The sequence below is a fragment of the Babylonia areolata genome, chromosome 9 (genome assembly GCF_041734735.1).
Source record: "Babylonia areolata isolate BAREFJ2019XMU chromosome 9, ASM4173473v1, whole genome shotgun sequence".
NCBI classification, from domain to species: domain Eukaryota; kingdom Metazoa; phylum Mollusca; class Gastropoda; order Neogastropoda; family Buccinidae; genus Babylonia; species Babylonia areolata.
Window position 1 is genome coordinate 18,896,492 of NC_134884.1, and position 14,133 is coordinate 18,910,624.

The 14,133-nt window shown below is 43.9% G+C and overlaps 1 long non-coding RNA gene across 1 annotated transcript; it reads left to right on the plus strand.

The window, feature by feature from the left end:
- The first annotated feature begins 191 nt into the window (after positions 1-191).
- On the plus strand, positions 192-7,019 carry LOC143285773 (uncharacterized). The gene is made up of 5 exons (XR_013055724.1): positions 192-317; positions 953-1,068; positions 1,635-1,728; positions 3,523-3,726; positions 6,750-7,019. It is a non-coding gene; the product is annotated as an uncharacterized LOC143285773 (long non-coding RNA).
- Positions 7,020-14,133: the final 7,114 nt, after the last annotated feature.

Sequence of the window (14,133 nt, forward strand, 5' to 3'; positions counted from 1 at the left end):
TGCCACTTCATGGACTACGTGCCTGTCCACATGCAGTGAGTCTGAAACTGACAACTCGCTGTGCTGTTCGTGGGGAAATGGACTGAGGTGAGTTCGGGGGCGTGCGGGAGGGGAGGGGGGGTGGCGTTTGGGAGGAGGTGGGTGGGGTGCGGGGTGGGGGGGGGGATTCCAGTTTAGCCATTGGCTTGTTCGTTTTCCCACATATGTGCAAAGCTTGCTGTGCAACAGAACGGGGGCGCCATGTTGTTTTTTGTTTTTCACCTTTCGGGTTGCAGCTTGTGAGAGAGAGAGACCGTGGGTTTGCACGACAATGTGAGGTTAGTATTCATAAGTACGGTGTTGTTAGTACTCATTAGTCACGGAATAAACTGTTGTTGGGGGACGGGATTAAATAGTTACAGAATAAAGTGTTGTTAGGTAATGTCCTAGTTTAGCTGCACAAATCATTGCACCTATTTGAACTAAGATAAAAATTTTCGCGTGTTTTGCATGGAGGCGTACGAGAAATGACGTGTTGAGTGTAGTCGATCCTTCTAACCAAGAAATAGGCACAAAACGACGCGGAATGTCTCATAACATGAACCTGAACCGACGCTTGTCCTCTAAATGTCATGATTTTTTTTTTTTTTTTTTTTTTTTTCACATTTCCATGGTTTGCGGGACTAAAAACGGAAAGAGCAAAATGGCGGCACGTAAGTATAGTGACTGAATCCGCATCAAAATTGAGTAAAATAACGTACAAAATAGAAATCCACTCAAAATGGGTCACATCTACTAATGGTATCGTTTCATGCATGCACAAAAATTATCGGTAAAATAGGTTCCTGTATTCAAGATGTTAAATTAGGACTTTACCTTGGGATTGATAAGTTACGGTAGATACTGTTGTTATTTAATAAATAGCCACAGACTGTTGTACTGTTGGTATAACTAAAGTCATTGAATGTTTCAGACACCTCCACGTCCATAGCATGACTCCCATTCAGGCCTCCCGTCTTGCCGCAGATCGTCAGCTTCATCTTGCCAACACATTCCTCTGATAAACAGATCGACAAAAGAAAGAAAGAAGTAAGTCATTGAATGCGGTGTTTGTACTAGTTAGTCACGGACTATGGTGATATTAGTATTGATTAGTCACGGAATGTGGTGCTGTCTGTGTTAAGTCACGGAATATGGCGTTAGTATTGTTGAGTTCTTTGTTAATGTTTGCGTTAATTAGTTGTGGTATACAGTGTTAATGTCTAGACAAGGAATATGGTGTTAGTATTAATTAGTGACGGAATATAGTCAGCATTGATTAGTCATGGGATGTAGTGGTGTTGGTATTAGTCAGGGTGTATGATATTAGTATTATTTCCTCATTAATTAAGTGTTAATAAGTGTGTTGGTTATTGTTTCATGACAGTGCTGGTGTTGTGGATGGGGCATTGATGTAAATGATCTTAAGTTTTTAGGGGGAAGCTGTTGATGTCAGTAATGGGATGCGTGATGACAGTTAATATGCAGTCAACTTCATAGCTGAAGGATTTGCTGCACTTAGGGGGCGTGGAGGGTTAGTGGAGCAGTTTTCTTGATGTGATCGTTTGTTTTTGCATATTCGACAGTTTTTAATCCAATCATTACTGTCTTCTCAGTTCCGTCTTCGGAGATGATACATGCCTTGTGAATACGCGCCATTCATACTATCGGCCTATGGCAAGCTGGACTGGCCTTCTTCTCCAAAACATGGTGAGATTTAACACATGCGCTCGCACACGGAACCTCGGTTTGCAGCCTAGTCTCATTCAAGACTTGAAGGGAGTGGAGTCAGAACCAAGATTAACTCAGGGACCTCCCACACCACAAACCCCCATTCTTTACCCACCTCCTTTCCCCCCCACCTCACCCCACCCCCGCCCCTCACACACACACACCTTGCCCCTTCCCCCCATCCCCCTCCACACACACACCTTGAACCGATCGACTGGGAGGTCTACCAACTGATCCGGTCCATACTACTATCACCTCCCTCACTGACTTCTTGAAAGGCAGATGAATAATGAAACTAGCAGGGCCCGTATGGTCAATTGTAAGAAAAGTTCTTTATCAATGTTATTTCTCTTTGATCCCGCACAACCACCTTTTCGTCCGCAATTCAGGTGATCAACTTTAAAAGTCACATCATGACAACCAAGAGGATTTTATGTGAAAAGGTGAAAAGATGAATCGGTGGCAGCAATTCTCAATATTTGTGTGGCAATATCCACATTTCTTCGGCTGTATTTGTAAATTGGTTAATAACGATGAATACTCCACATATAACATGTCTTCCCCTGCACTCTTTGACTGGCCTTTACGTCATTCGAAAAGAGAAGAAATGTAGAGTGTACCTATGTATCAAAATTAATATATTAATGTTATTAACCAATTGAAAAAACTGTCTTCGGAACGAATGTGAATGGAAAGAGCACAGGGGAAGAAAATGTGGTTATTGCCTCTGGATCTTCCGCAGGCAGCTGTAAAACATTCTCCATATTGACATGAAACGCGAATTTCCACATTTTTTCCCCCTCAAGACGGAATGAGCAGTAATCACAAGGTTTGGACGTTCATTCCGCCAGTCACACAGAGGAGTGGAGGGGAAGAAGATACTGTGGATATATCTCCCAGTACATCAAAATATTCATGTCCTATGTCATACGCTTAAGGATGAGTTCTAAAACCCCTCCTTCCCCTCCCCAGCACGCTCTTGTCACCCCAGCTCAACTGTAGTGTCTTTTCATGGAATAATGGAATCGATGTTTGATGTTGTTTGTATTTGTGTTGTTATTTTTTCATTGGGAGGGGGGGGGCGGTACTTTTAATTTCATGCGCACGCAAGCATGCGCATACACACACACACGCGCACACACGCACACCACGTACACACACGCACACACACACACGCGCACACACACACACACACACACATCCCTACCCCCTCTACCCCACACACACTACATTGTGTTTGTTCTGCCGCTGTTTTGACATCGCTTGCGATACAACAGTTTATCTGTTTTTCCTCGCCATCGGTACTTTAAATATGCTACTGCTGTCAATCAGTCGACTGTCAAAACCTTTCCTCAATGGATCTGTTTCGTCTTTCAGAATGTTTGTCAAACGACTGTTGTATGGTGTTTCCAGAGTGTCCTGAGTCGTGCCTGCAACCCTTCCTGTCTTCTTTATAAAATCATGATTATTAATATCATTATCATCATCACTGGTATCATTACTGTTGGTTTTTTTATTGTGACTGAATGACAGAGTGGTGGCTACATGCGGGAGGATTTTAGAGCATTCGTCATATGTTCACTGTTGATTTCATAATGAGACTATCTGAAACGATAATACAAACGATTACCTTTTTTTGGTGGCACATAGGTGGAAATGTAGCACTCCTGCGTTACAAAACTGGCGTTATGTAGGGTTAATGAGGAAGAGGGCTTTTTTTCCCTGATACAAGTTATTCACTGCAGGTTCTTTGGTTTGTTTCATCATTTTCAGATAACCGTGCACTCCGTTGACAAGGTAGCCACCACCACCACCACCCACCCACTCCTGACTGCACAAAATAAATCAGAGCACACGACCAAGCCGAAAGTGAAAGTGAAAGCAGCCCCGTACCCCCATCGCCAACAGATCTGACGTCAGCGCTGCTTGTAGTGTTGTTCATAGCGAACCTCGTGAGAGGATCCGACTGTTTATGAGGTGAGTTGGTCTGTGTAGGGGGTCAATACCGAAATGTTGTGTCCACAGCCATAACTCATTGGTGATTTACGAAGGTTAGGGAATGTTGGACACACTGTGTGTGTGTGTGTGTACGCGCACCAGGGTGGGGTTGGTGAGGGTGCGAGCATGTTTGTGGTGTTCTTGTTTTTCCACTTCTCGATGAGTAACAAATTAAATTTTTGTTAGCTATTGAAGCTTAACGACTATTACTAAAAGCAACGAAACCCACAATGTTGGCTCATTGCATACAGAGCTGCAAGAAATGCTGGGAGGCCGCACAGCCAATGCCACAGGCTGGACACTGACCACTCCCGCCACCGTTCCCCTCCCTCCCCCACACGAGCACCCCTTAGTGAGAACAGTCTTCCTTTGTGATGTAGAGGCTGTAATGCACCAGTCCTCACGTAGTGATGTAGAGGCTGTAATGTACCAGTCCTCACGTAGTGATGGAGAGGCTGTAATGTACCAGTCCTCACGTAGTGAAGGAGAGGCTGTAATACACCAGTCTTCACGTAGTGAAGGAGAGGCTGTAATGTACCAGTCTTCACGTAGTGAAGGAGAGGCTGTAATGTACCAGTCCTCACGTAGTGAAGGAGAGGCTGTAATGTACCAATCCTCACATAGTGAAGGAGAGGCTGTAATGTACCAGTCTTCATGTAGTGAAGGAGAGGCTGTAATGTACCAGTCCTCACGTTGTAAAGGAGAGTCTGTAATATATCAGTCCACATGTGTACAAGAAGTGAAGGAGAGTCTGTAATGTATCAGTCCTCACGTAATTAAGGAGAGGCTGTAATGTACCAGTCCTCACGTAGTGAAGGAGAGTCTGTAATATAATTATCAGTCTACATGTGTGTACAAGTAGTGAAGGAGAGTCTGTAATGTACCAGTCCTCACGTAGTGAAGGAGAGGCTGTAATGTACCAGTCCACATGTGTGTACACGTAGTGAAGGAGAGGATGTAATGTATCAGTCCACATGTGTGTACACGTAGTGAAGGAGAGGCTGTAATATATCAGTCCACATGTGTGTACACGTAGTGAAGGAGAGGCTGTAATGTATCAGTCCACATGTGTGTACACGTAGTGAAGGAGAGGATGTAATGTTCCAGTCCTCACGTAGTGAAGGAGAGGCTGTAATATATCAGTCCACATGTGTGTACACGTAATGGAGAGGCTGCAGTCCTCAAGTGCGTACACAAAATGGAGAGGGTGGTGGCTGTACTGTTGTAAGTAAGGGTGATGGCAACGAGTTAAAAACGGAACGTGTCAGAGTCTTGGTGATGACATGGAAACGAGCACTTAACTCCCGCCCGTCCCCCCCCCCCCCCTCCCAACACACACACATACCCCACCTAACCCCCTTGCTGACCACCACCCCAACCCTTAAACACTTCTTTTCCTGCCGGATGCCAGACAAACAAGTTGTTTGAGAATGTTGATACTTTAAATTCCATATCCTTACACAAGCACACGCACACATACACACATGCGCTCACGCACGCACACACGCAAGCAGGCACGTGCACACATATTGGTAACACACACCATGCAAAAGGACTGTCATTTTTTTCTCAGACATACATGCCAGTTTGCACGCATGTTGAACAGACTGGGTTGTCTTTGTCACGTGTATAAGGAATGTGTGGGAATTGTTGGCTACATATGAAATAAAAACATAAGTCAAAGTTTCATTCATAACGAGTCTAGTACGAATTTCGACATATATCTGAAATATATGATGCGTGTGCATATGCACTTTATTGCTGGGCGTATATTTTTTTGTACATCCACACACAATGAAAAGGATATTGGAGGGGTAAGTTAGAAGGAAGATAAATCTTTTGAGTGGAGTTATTTGTGCCTTTTAATTTTTGACTCACTTGTGTAAACAAAGTGAGTATATGTTATAACCTGGCGTTCGGTTGTCTGTGTGTGTGTGTGTGTGTGTGTGTGGCTGTCTGTCTGTGTGGATGTGTGTCTGTGGTAAACTTTAACATTGCCATTTTCTCTGGAAATACTTTCTGTCAATACCAAATTTGGCTTAAAACAGTCGGGAAAAAAAAATCTTCACAATCATACCAATAATAGGTTTTAAGTCTCCCGAACTAAGCCGTATTCGCCGTATCATTACCGGTTTATTTCGTTGAGGCTATTACCGGGATTCCGAAAACACCATATTACCGCATCTCAGTTGCAATTGCGAAGACGATGCTTGTTTGGAATACGGCGTGACTCGTTTTTCTTGCTCGCAATTAAATGGGAAGAAATACAAATTCCGGACAGAACACATGTAGTGACACAGACTACATCATCCAGGTGTTTTCTGCATAATTGTGAACATTTTAAAGTGGATAATCAATTAACTAGAATTAACATAAAAGAGAGATTGAATCGACCGTGTCGTACTTTCCCTGTGAGTGTAACTTGTTGTACATCTATCTTGATCCAGAGAAAACGGCTAAATGTTGCAGTGTGATTGAGACAGTGGACTTCAGAGAATTCTTAAATGCCCGAAATACACCAGAATAACATGATAACAGCGTTATCACTTCGAATACCGCAGTCGATTTATCGCGCTTTAAAAAGCATGCTTAAATGTTGATTTTTGAGCGTCATTTCTAGATCCGCAATAGTGCAGTGACTAAGACCATTTCTTCCTACCGGAACATGCTTGGTTCGAATCTGAGCTCTTTTTTTTTCTTCTTCTTCTTCTTTTTTTTTTTTTTTTTTTTTTTTTTTAACCCGAAGCTTTATAATAACAAATACAGAACACATTTTAACGATTGATTTTTTTTAAAGTATCACAAGTGAATCTTGAAGGCCCTGCCTCTCTGGTTTGCTTTTCATTTACATATTGTAGTAAGGGTTAGGTACCATTGAAGACATACATCTGTTAAACAAAAAAAGGGGGTGAGGGTGTTCCTACATGTAATGATCGAAAACGGGTGTACCAAAGCATATCGTTAGTCAGCAACTGATTTGTTTTGCGTTGTTCATGTTTCAGGTCGACAGCACAAGTATCACCCGGCAACCAGTACGCCAGTGTCACGCAGGATTAAGTGCCACAGTGACAGTATCACCCGTCAACAAGTGTTCCAGTGACAAGTATCACCTGGCAACAGGTGTCACAGTGACAGTATCAGCCGGCAACAAGCGCCACAGTGACAAGTATCACCTGGTAACAAGTGTAATAGTGACAAGTATCACCTGGCAACAAGTGCCACAGTAACAGGTATCACCTGGCAACAAGTGATCCAGTGACAGGTATCACCTGGCAACAAGTGCCACAGTGACAAGTATCACCTGGCAACAAGTGCCACAGTGAGAGTATCACCCGGCAACAAGTGCCACAGTGGCAAGGATCACCTGGCGACAAGTGCCACAGTGACAAAATCACCCGGCAACAAATGCTCCAGTGACAAGTATCAGCTGGCAACAGGTACCACCTGGCAACAAGTGCCACAGTGACAGGTACCGCCCAGCAACAAGTGCTCCAGTGACAAGTATCACCTGGCAACAAGTACCACAGTGACAGTATTACCCGGCAACAAGTGATCCAGTGACAGGTATCACATGGCAACAAGTGCCACAGTGACAGTAACACCCAGGCAACAAATGCTCCTGTGACAAGTATCACCTGGCAACAAGTGCTCCAGTGACAAGTATCGCCCAGCAACAAGTGCTCCAGTGAAAGTATCACCAGTGACCGTATCACCTGGTAACAAGTGCTCCAGTGACAGTATCACCCGGCAACAAGTGCTCCAGTGACAGTATCACCTGGCAACAAGTGCTCCAGTGACAGTATCACCTGTATTCCATGTAGGTGTCTAGTGTTCATAGAGTGACTTTTCATGTGTTCCCCCATGTAGATGTATAGTGTTCATACAGTGACTACCTGTATTCCCCCATGTAGATGTCTAGTGTTCATACAGTGACTCTACCTGTATTCCCCTATGTTGATGTCTAGTGTTCATACAGTGACTCTACCTGCATTCCCCATGTTGGTGTGTAGTATTCATGTAGTGATCATGTACGTACCCCCACCCTCCGTATTGTCCAGTTTTCACGCAGTGATTAGGCCTATATTCCGCAATGTTAATGTGCAGTTTTTATGCAGTGACTTGGCATGTATTCCCTCTACGTTGATATCCTGTTTTCTTACAGTGACCAGATCTGTATTCCCCCATGTTGATGTCCAGTTTTCATATAGTGACTAGGCCTCTATTCCCTCATGTTGATGTCCAGTTTTCATATAGTGACTAGGCCTGTATTTCTCCGTGTTGATGTTCAGTTTCAGTTTCTCAAGGAGGCGTCACTGCGTTCGGACAAATCCATATACGCTACACCACATCTGCCAAGCAGATGCCTGACCAGCAGCGTAACCCAACGCGCTTAGTCAGGCCTTGAGAAAATAAAAGGTGAATAAGTAATAGATAAGCGTAAGTAAATAAATAAATAATAATTATAATATAAAAAAGGTAGTAGCAGTAATAATAATAATAATAATAGATAAATGAATAAGACAACAATGATGATAAATAAGCAAATGAATGTAAAACATGAAGACACACATTAACACATACACCCACACATGCATAACAGATATGCACCAAACATGCAGTTTCACAGATATGAAAGCACAGTCAAATACACATAAACGTACTTGAGCCCCAACACACACACACACACACACACATATTACCCTGCACCTCCTCTACCCCCCTCCTCCACACACTCATTTCTAGGCTACGTATCGCAGCTTCCACGACACACACACACACACAAACACACACACAGATGAACACTTATTTGTACAAGCACACACACGTACGCCCATATCCCCCACCCCCAACCCCATACACATATATACAAAGATATATATATATATATATATACACCCGCACGTTCCAATATCCTGTTGCTCCCGCAGTGTAGGCATGCATACTCGCATACCTCATCCTCTACCCCACCTCCCCCTCACACACACGCACAGAACTCTCCTGACACTTGTGTACACTTACACCCTCGTGCATGCACAAACGCACTCAAAAACACATACACACACGCACAGAGGCTGCCACTGATTGGCCACAAGAGGGATGGGAAAAGATCTCTGATGCCAAGAACGTACCGTCTAGCGTGTTGCTCAGTATATAGAATTGAGAAAAGCCCACAAAGACTCTTTCCGTTTTGAAGAAATTTGCGCAATGTTGGTTTGGAAATGATGCCGATATTTGTTTGATTTGCGAAGCACCGTGCTCTACCTTTCATGTTAGACTTACGGCCGCTCCCTCTCTCTGCTTTTATTTCTTTGAGGCGATCGATGGTGTGATGGCCTTGTACATGTTCTTTTTGATATTCTTTGACTTTTCTGAGGATTTCCGATTTTCCTAGATGTAGGCCGCTCGTTGGTGTTGCGTTACTAGCAAGTCTGTCAGCTCGCTCATTTCCCTTAACACCTGCATGTCCCGGGCAGTATGACCACGTGAGTTTTTTAATCTGAAAGTTGCGCATTGCCTGATGCCACTCTGGGCTTCCCATTCCGTTTTCAACTTTCTGTATGATGTTCATTGAGTCTGTTAGAATCATGGCATGTTGGTTCCGGGCGTATGGATGGACGATAGCCACTGGAGGGCATGTGTCACAGCTTCAACCTCCATGGTTAGGCTGGAGGTTGTGACTTTGTAGGCAGCATTCTCTTCCCTAACTGTTTTTCCATTTTGTTTCGCAGTGAATCCCCAACCGGATTGGTCTTTGGTGACTGAGCCATCTGTGTATATGATGATGTCCTCTTCTTTACTGTTTTCTTCTATGAGTAGCTTCACTTCTGCATCAGTTTTGCTCTCTGGCCATTCCCGACAATGTCTTCCTAGAGTGGGTGAAATGGCTGTGTTGAATAGATGGTTGAGGTTTTCGGGGTTTTTCTCCCATTCTTTTGTTTCTTTCAGGTCTTGTAGTCGGCATACTAGCTGGATTGTGTCTTCTGCTTGCTCCATCCATGATCTTCCTCGTCCTAGACGGCTGCCTTTTGGTTCTTTGACTGCGTCATGCAGTGGGTTTTCAGGGTTTTCTAATGCTTTGTAGTAGGTCTTGACCTGTTCTAACTTGTTTCTGGCCTGCACTGAAGGAAGGTCAAGCAGGTATCGCATGGTTTCTGTGGGCGTGTCTTTTGTTGTCCCAAGGATCAGCCTCATAGCTTCATTTTGAACTCTTTCTAATTTTTGGAGGTTGCTCTGAGATGGTGGTGTTAGCCCAAGTCCGTAGTCCATCACACTGAGGACGAGTGATTGGTATAGCAGGAAGAGGTGGCGTTGTTCAATACCTTTGGTTGCCATTGCTTTTAAGACTGAAAGGCCCTTTTTGCATTTGAGAACAGTATTTTCCATATGTTTTCTGAAGGTCAGCATCCTGTCGAAGTGTATTCCTAGGTAGCGTAGGCATTCAGTTTTCTCGATCTGAATTCCGTCGAATGACACAGGTGGTGGTGATTTGCTCGCGGTTCTGTAGTTGAGGGTGCACAGCAAAGTTTGGGCTTTCGCTGGATTGATGGAAGATCCTGTGTCTTTGCACCATTGAGCAATATTGTTTAGTTGCTTCTGGACAGCTTTAGTTTTTTCCTGAGCATATTTCGAAGTTTTGAAGACCAGGCCATCATCCGCAAGAGTAAGCACCCAAGCTATTCCATTGTTGTTTAAGTCTGCAAGGCCCGTCGTGTAGACATTGTAGAGGACAGGAGAGAGCGGAGACCCTTGTGGCAGTCCCATGGAGTGTTCAGTTTTCATATAGTGACTAGGCCTGTATTCCCCCATGTTGATGTTCAGATTTCATATAGTGACTAGGCCTGTATTCCCCCATGTTGATGTTCAGTTTTCATATAGTGACTAGGCCTGTATTCCTCCATGTTGATGATCACTTTTCATATAATGACTAGGCCTTTATTCCCCCATGTTGATGTCCAGTTTTCATAAAGTGACTAGGCCTGTATTCCCCCATGTTGATGTCCAGTTTTTATATAGTGACTGGGCCTGTATTCCCCCATGTTGATGTCCAGTTTTCATAAAGTGACTAGGCCTGTATTCCCCCATGTTGATCAGTTTTCATATAGTGACCAGGCATGTATTCCTCCATGTTGATGTCCAGTTTTTATATAGTGACTGGGCCTGTATTCTCCCATGTTGGTGTCCAGTTTTCATACAATGACTGGGCCTGTATCTCCCCATGTTGGCGTCCAGTTCTCATAAAGTGACTAGGCCTGTATTCCCCCATGTTGAGGTTCAGTTTTCATATAGTGACCAGGCATGTATTCCCCCATGTTGATGTTCAGTTTTCATATAGTGACCAGGCATGTATTCCTCCATGTTGATGTCCAGTTTTTATATAGTGACAAGGCCTTTATTCCCCCATGTTGATGTCCAGTTTTCATATAGTGACTAGGCCTGTATTCCCCCATGTTGATGTTCAGTTTTCATATAGTGACCAGGCATGTATTCCTCCATGTTGATGTCCAGTTTTTATATAGTGACTAGGCCTGTATTCCCCCATGTTGATGTTCAGTTTTCATATAGTGACCAGGCATGTATTCATCCATGTTGATGTCCAGTTTTTATATCGTGACTAGGCCTGTATTCCCCCATGTTGGTGTCCAGTTTTCATACAGTGACTGGGCCTGTATCTCCCCATGTTGGCGTCCAGTTTTCACATAGTGACTAGGCCTTTATTCCCCCATGTTGATGTCCAGTTTTCACATAGTGACTAGGCCTGTATTCCCCCATGTTGGTGTCCAGTTTTCATACAGTGACTAGGCCTGTATTCCCCCATGTTGATGTCCAGTTTTCACATAGTGACTAGGCCTGTATTCCTCAATGTTGATGTCCAATTTTTATATAGTGACTAGGCCTGTATTCCCACATGTTGATGTCCAGTTTTCATACAGTGACTAGGCCTTTATTTCCTCGTATTGATGCCAAGATCTTTGGTCCACTTTGCGCGCTCATAATACCAAGAAATAGATCTGCACTGATGAGCGTAAAATACGACCGTTCAGTTTTGCAGTAACAAATTTAGCTGTCGTTTTCTGAAAGACAATAGGATTTGCAGCATGACTCGGTGGTGCCAGCCATACCGACTCACCCAATCTCAGTGCTGCAAAGTGCTCGGTGAATACTTTAATTTTGCTGATGAATAGAACGGTGACAAAAATGCGGACGACATCAATTCTGGGAATCATTGACTTGGTTTCCGTAGAGCATTTGCTGTTTTCCTTTATGGTCGGAAATAAAAGCAGTTTACTGTACTGTCCTGTTCGTGGTTTCTAAGGCACGTGACTGACCTAAACAAGTCACTGTACACAAGGTCAAGGTTAGTATTTTGAGAGACAAGAAAATGGATCGCGGCGCTTCGCTAAAACGAAAACAAAATTGTTTTGAAAATAAGCTTTTTGATACAGGCTTTCTTCATATGTGAAAATGCATTCTCGCACCAAATCTTCACACCAAAAGCGCTGTCCATGTTGCTATTTGAGAAGATCGTAAGGACATGTTGCAGATTTACAAAATGACCACTATGGAGTGTATCTTTGTGGTAACGCTCGCGCATTCAGAAGTGGACCAATGTGGTTGGCAGGTTCATGTTTTGGCCTTGCACCAGTAGTTTCCCTTGTTCGCTTGTCTGTTTTGGCCTGTGGACGAAGGCATATCGTCATGGAACAAAAGCTCACCGACAATGTTTTGCAAAGTAGTGTTTTTGTAGGGGAGTATATACTGTGGGTTTGTTTTTTAAATGCCAGTGTACTTCCCCCCCCCCCCCCCCCAATGACTTGCGTATTGTCGGGTCTCGTTACAGTACACTGACATTATATAAAAACTTACAGCATATACTCCCCCTTTAAAAACACTACTTTGCTAAACATTGTCGGTGAGCTTTTGTTGAGTCCCGTTACTCATGACGATGTGTTTTCGCCCAAACTGCAGTTCTGTCATTGGATCATGTGAGATGTTATATAACCAGTGGGGGGGAAATTAAACAGAACGCTTAATGAAGGCGGATTGTGTTTATTGTAATCAAAATTATCAAAAACTGTTTTTCTTGGGGGAGGAACGCCCGAATCACAAAGTTGGACTTAGTACATATTGGGTCGGCCATTCCTCCCCCCTTTTTTTTTTATATTTTTATTTTATTTTTAAATAAATCAAGAAAACCAATGCAAATATCTGATTTGCTTTTATTGCAGTATTTGGTATGACAAAATCATTACAATTTTGTACACATTTTATTTTCCATAATGAAAACAAGCTTGATTTGCAATCCAAAAAAAAAAAAAAGTGGGGGGAGGAAAGCCGATGCACCCCATATATACACTAAGTCCAACTTTGTGAATCGGCCGTTCCTCCCCCTAGTAAATGACAACTTTAAAGCCCACAAAGTCTCACTGAAGCCAACCCCACTAACAGGTAGGTTCAGGCACAGGTGCCAGTCCGTCTGTGGGGAGAAGGGCCCGGTGTTCGAACTGTGCCATTGAAAGCGAACTACCCAGTGGCCCCCACCCTCCCATCACTCAATATATCTCACAGGTAGACGCTTAATGAGGCCCACTGGGTCGTCCACTTTCAATGACACGTTAAACATCCCCAGAAAATTTTATACATTTGCCAGAAAGGGAACAAGGAGGACTAGCACCCGTACCACCAGTTAAAATGGCAGGCGAAGGGGAGACAGGATAAAGGCTAGTGAGAAGTGCACCAGTCTGAAAACGTGCGTATTTTGAATGTTCTTCTCTCGCACACATGTATCTAAAATAAAATGAAGAAAAAAAACAACGGTTGCTGCATATTCAATTTGGCAATCAAAAAATGAAAATTTGAAACGCGCGCGTTTTCAGGCTGGCGAAATTTCCACTAGCATCTATGTCCCACCTCCCTTCTTTTTCCAAGCATCGTTAACAGTTAAACGAACTTTTTTTTCCTTTTTTTTTGGGGGGGGGGGGGGGGGCGGAGAGAATTTGTGGGAGCTGCCACAGGGAACTTCCGATGTTAGGCACAGCCGAGTCACTATGGGCGGTGTTCACGAGTGCCGGTTCAGGTTCAACATACCCAAGACACCACCTAGTAAGCCCATGATTTCTCGCCCGTGGGATTGCGAGAAATCGTGGGCTTACACCCCATATACTGGAGACATATTCCCTTGGTCACGGAGCGTGACTGTGTGGCGACCGCCACCACGTCCCTTCAACGACAATCCCTCGTGAATCTGCCGACACCGAAGTCTTTGACAGGAACTCGCCACATGCAACGGTTGGGGAGGAGGGGACATCGAAACTGGGTCACGCTATGAGCACGGCATGAAAGGCCGTACATTGAGGGGACAATTTCCAACCCGAATATCTATTTTCC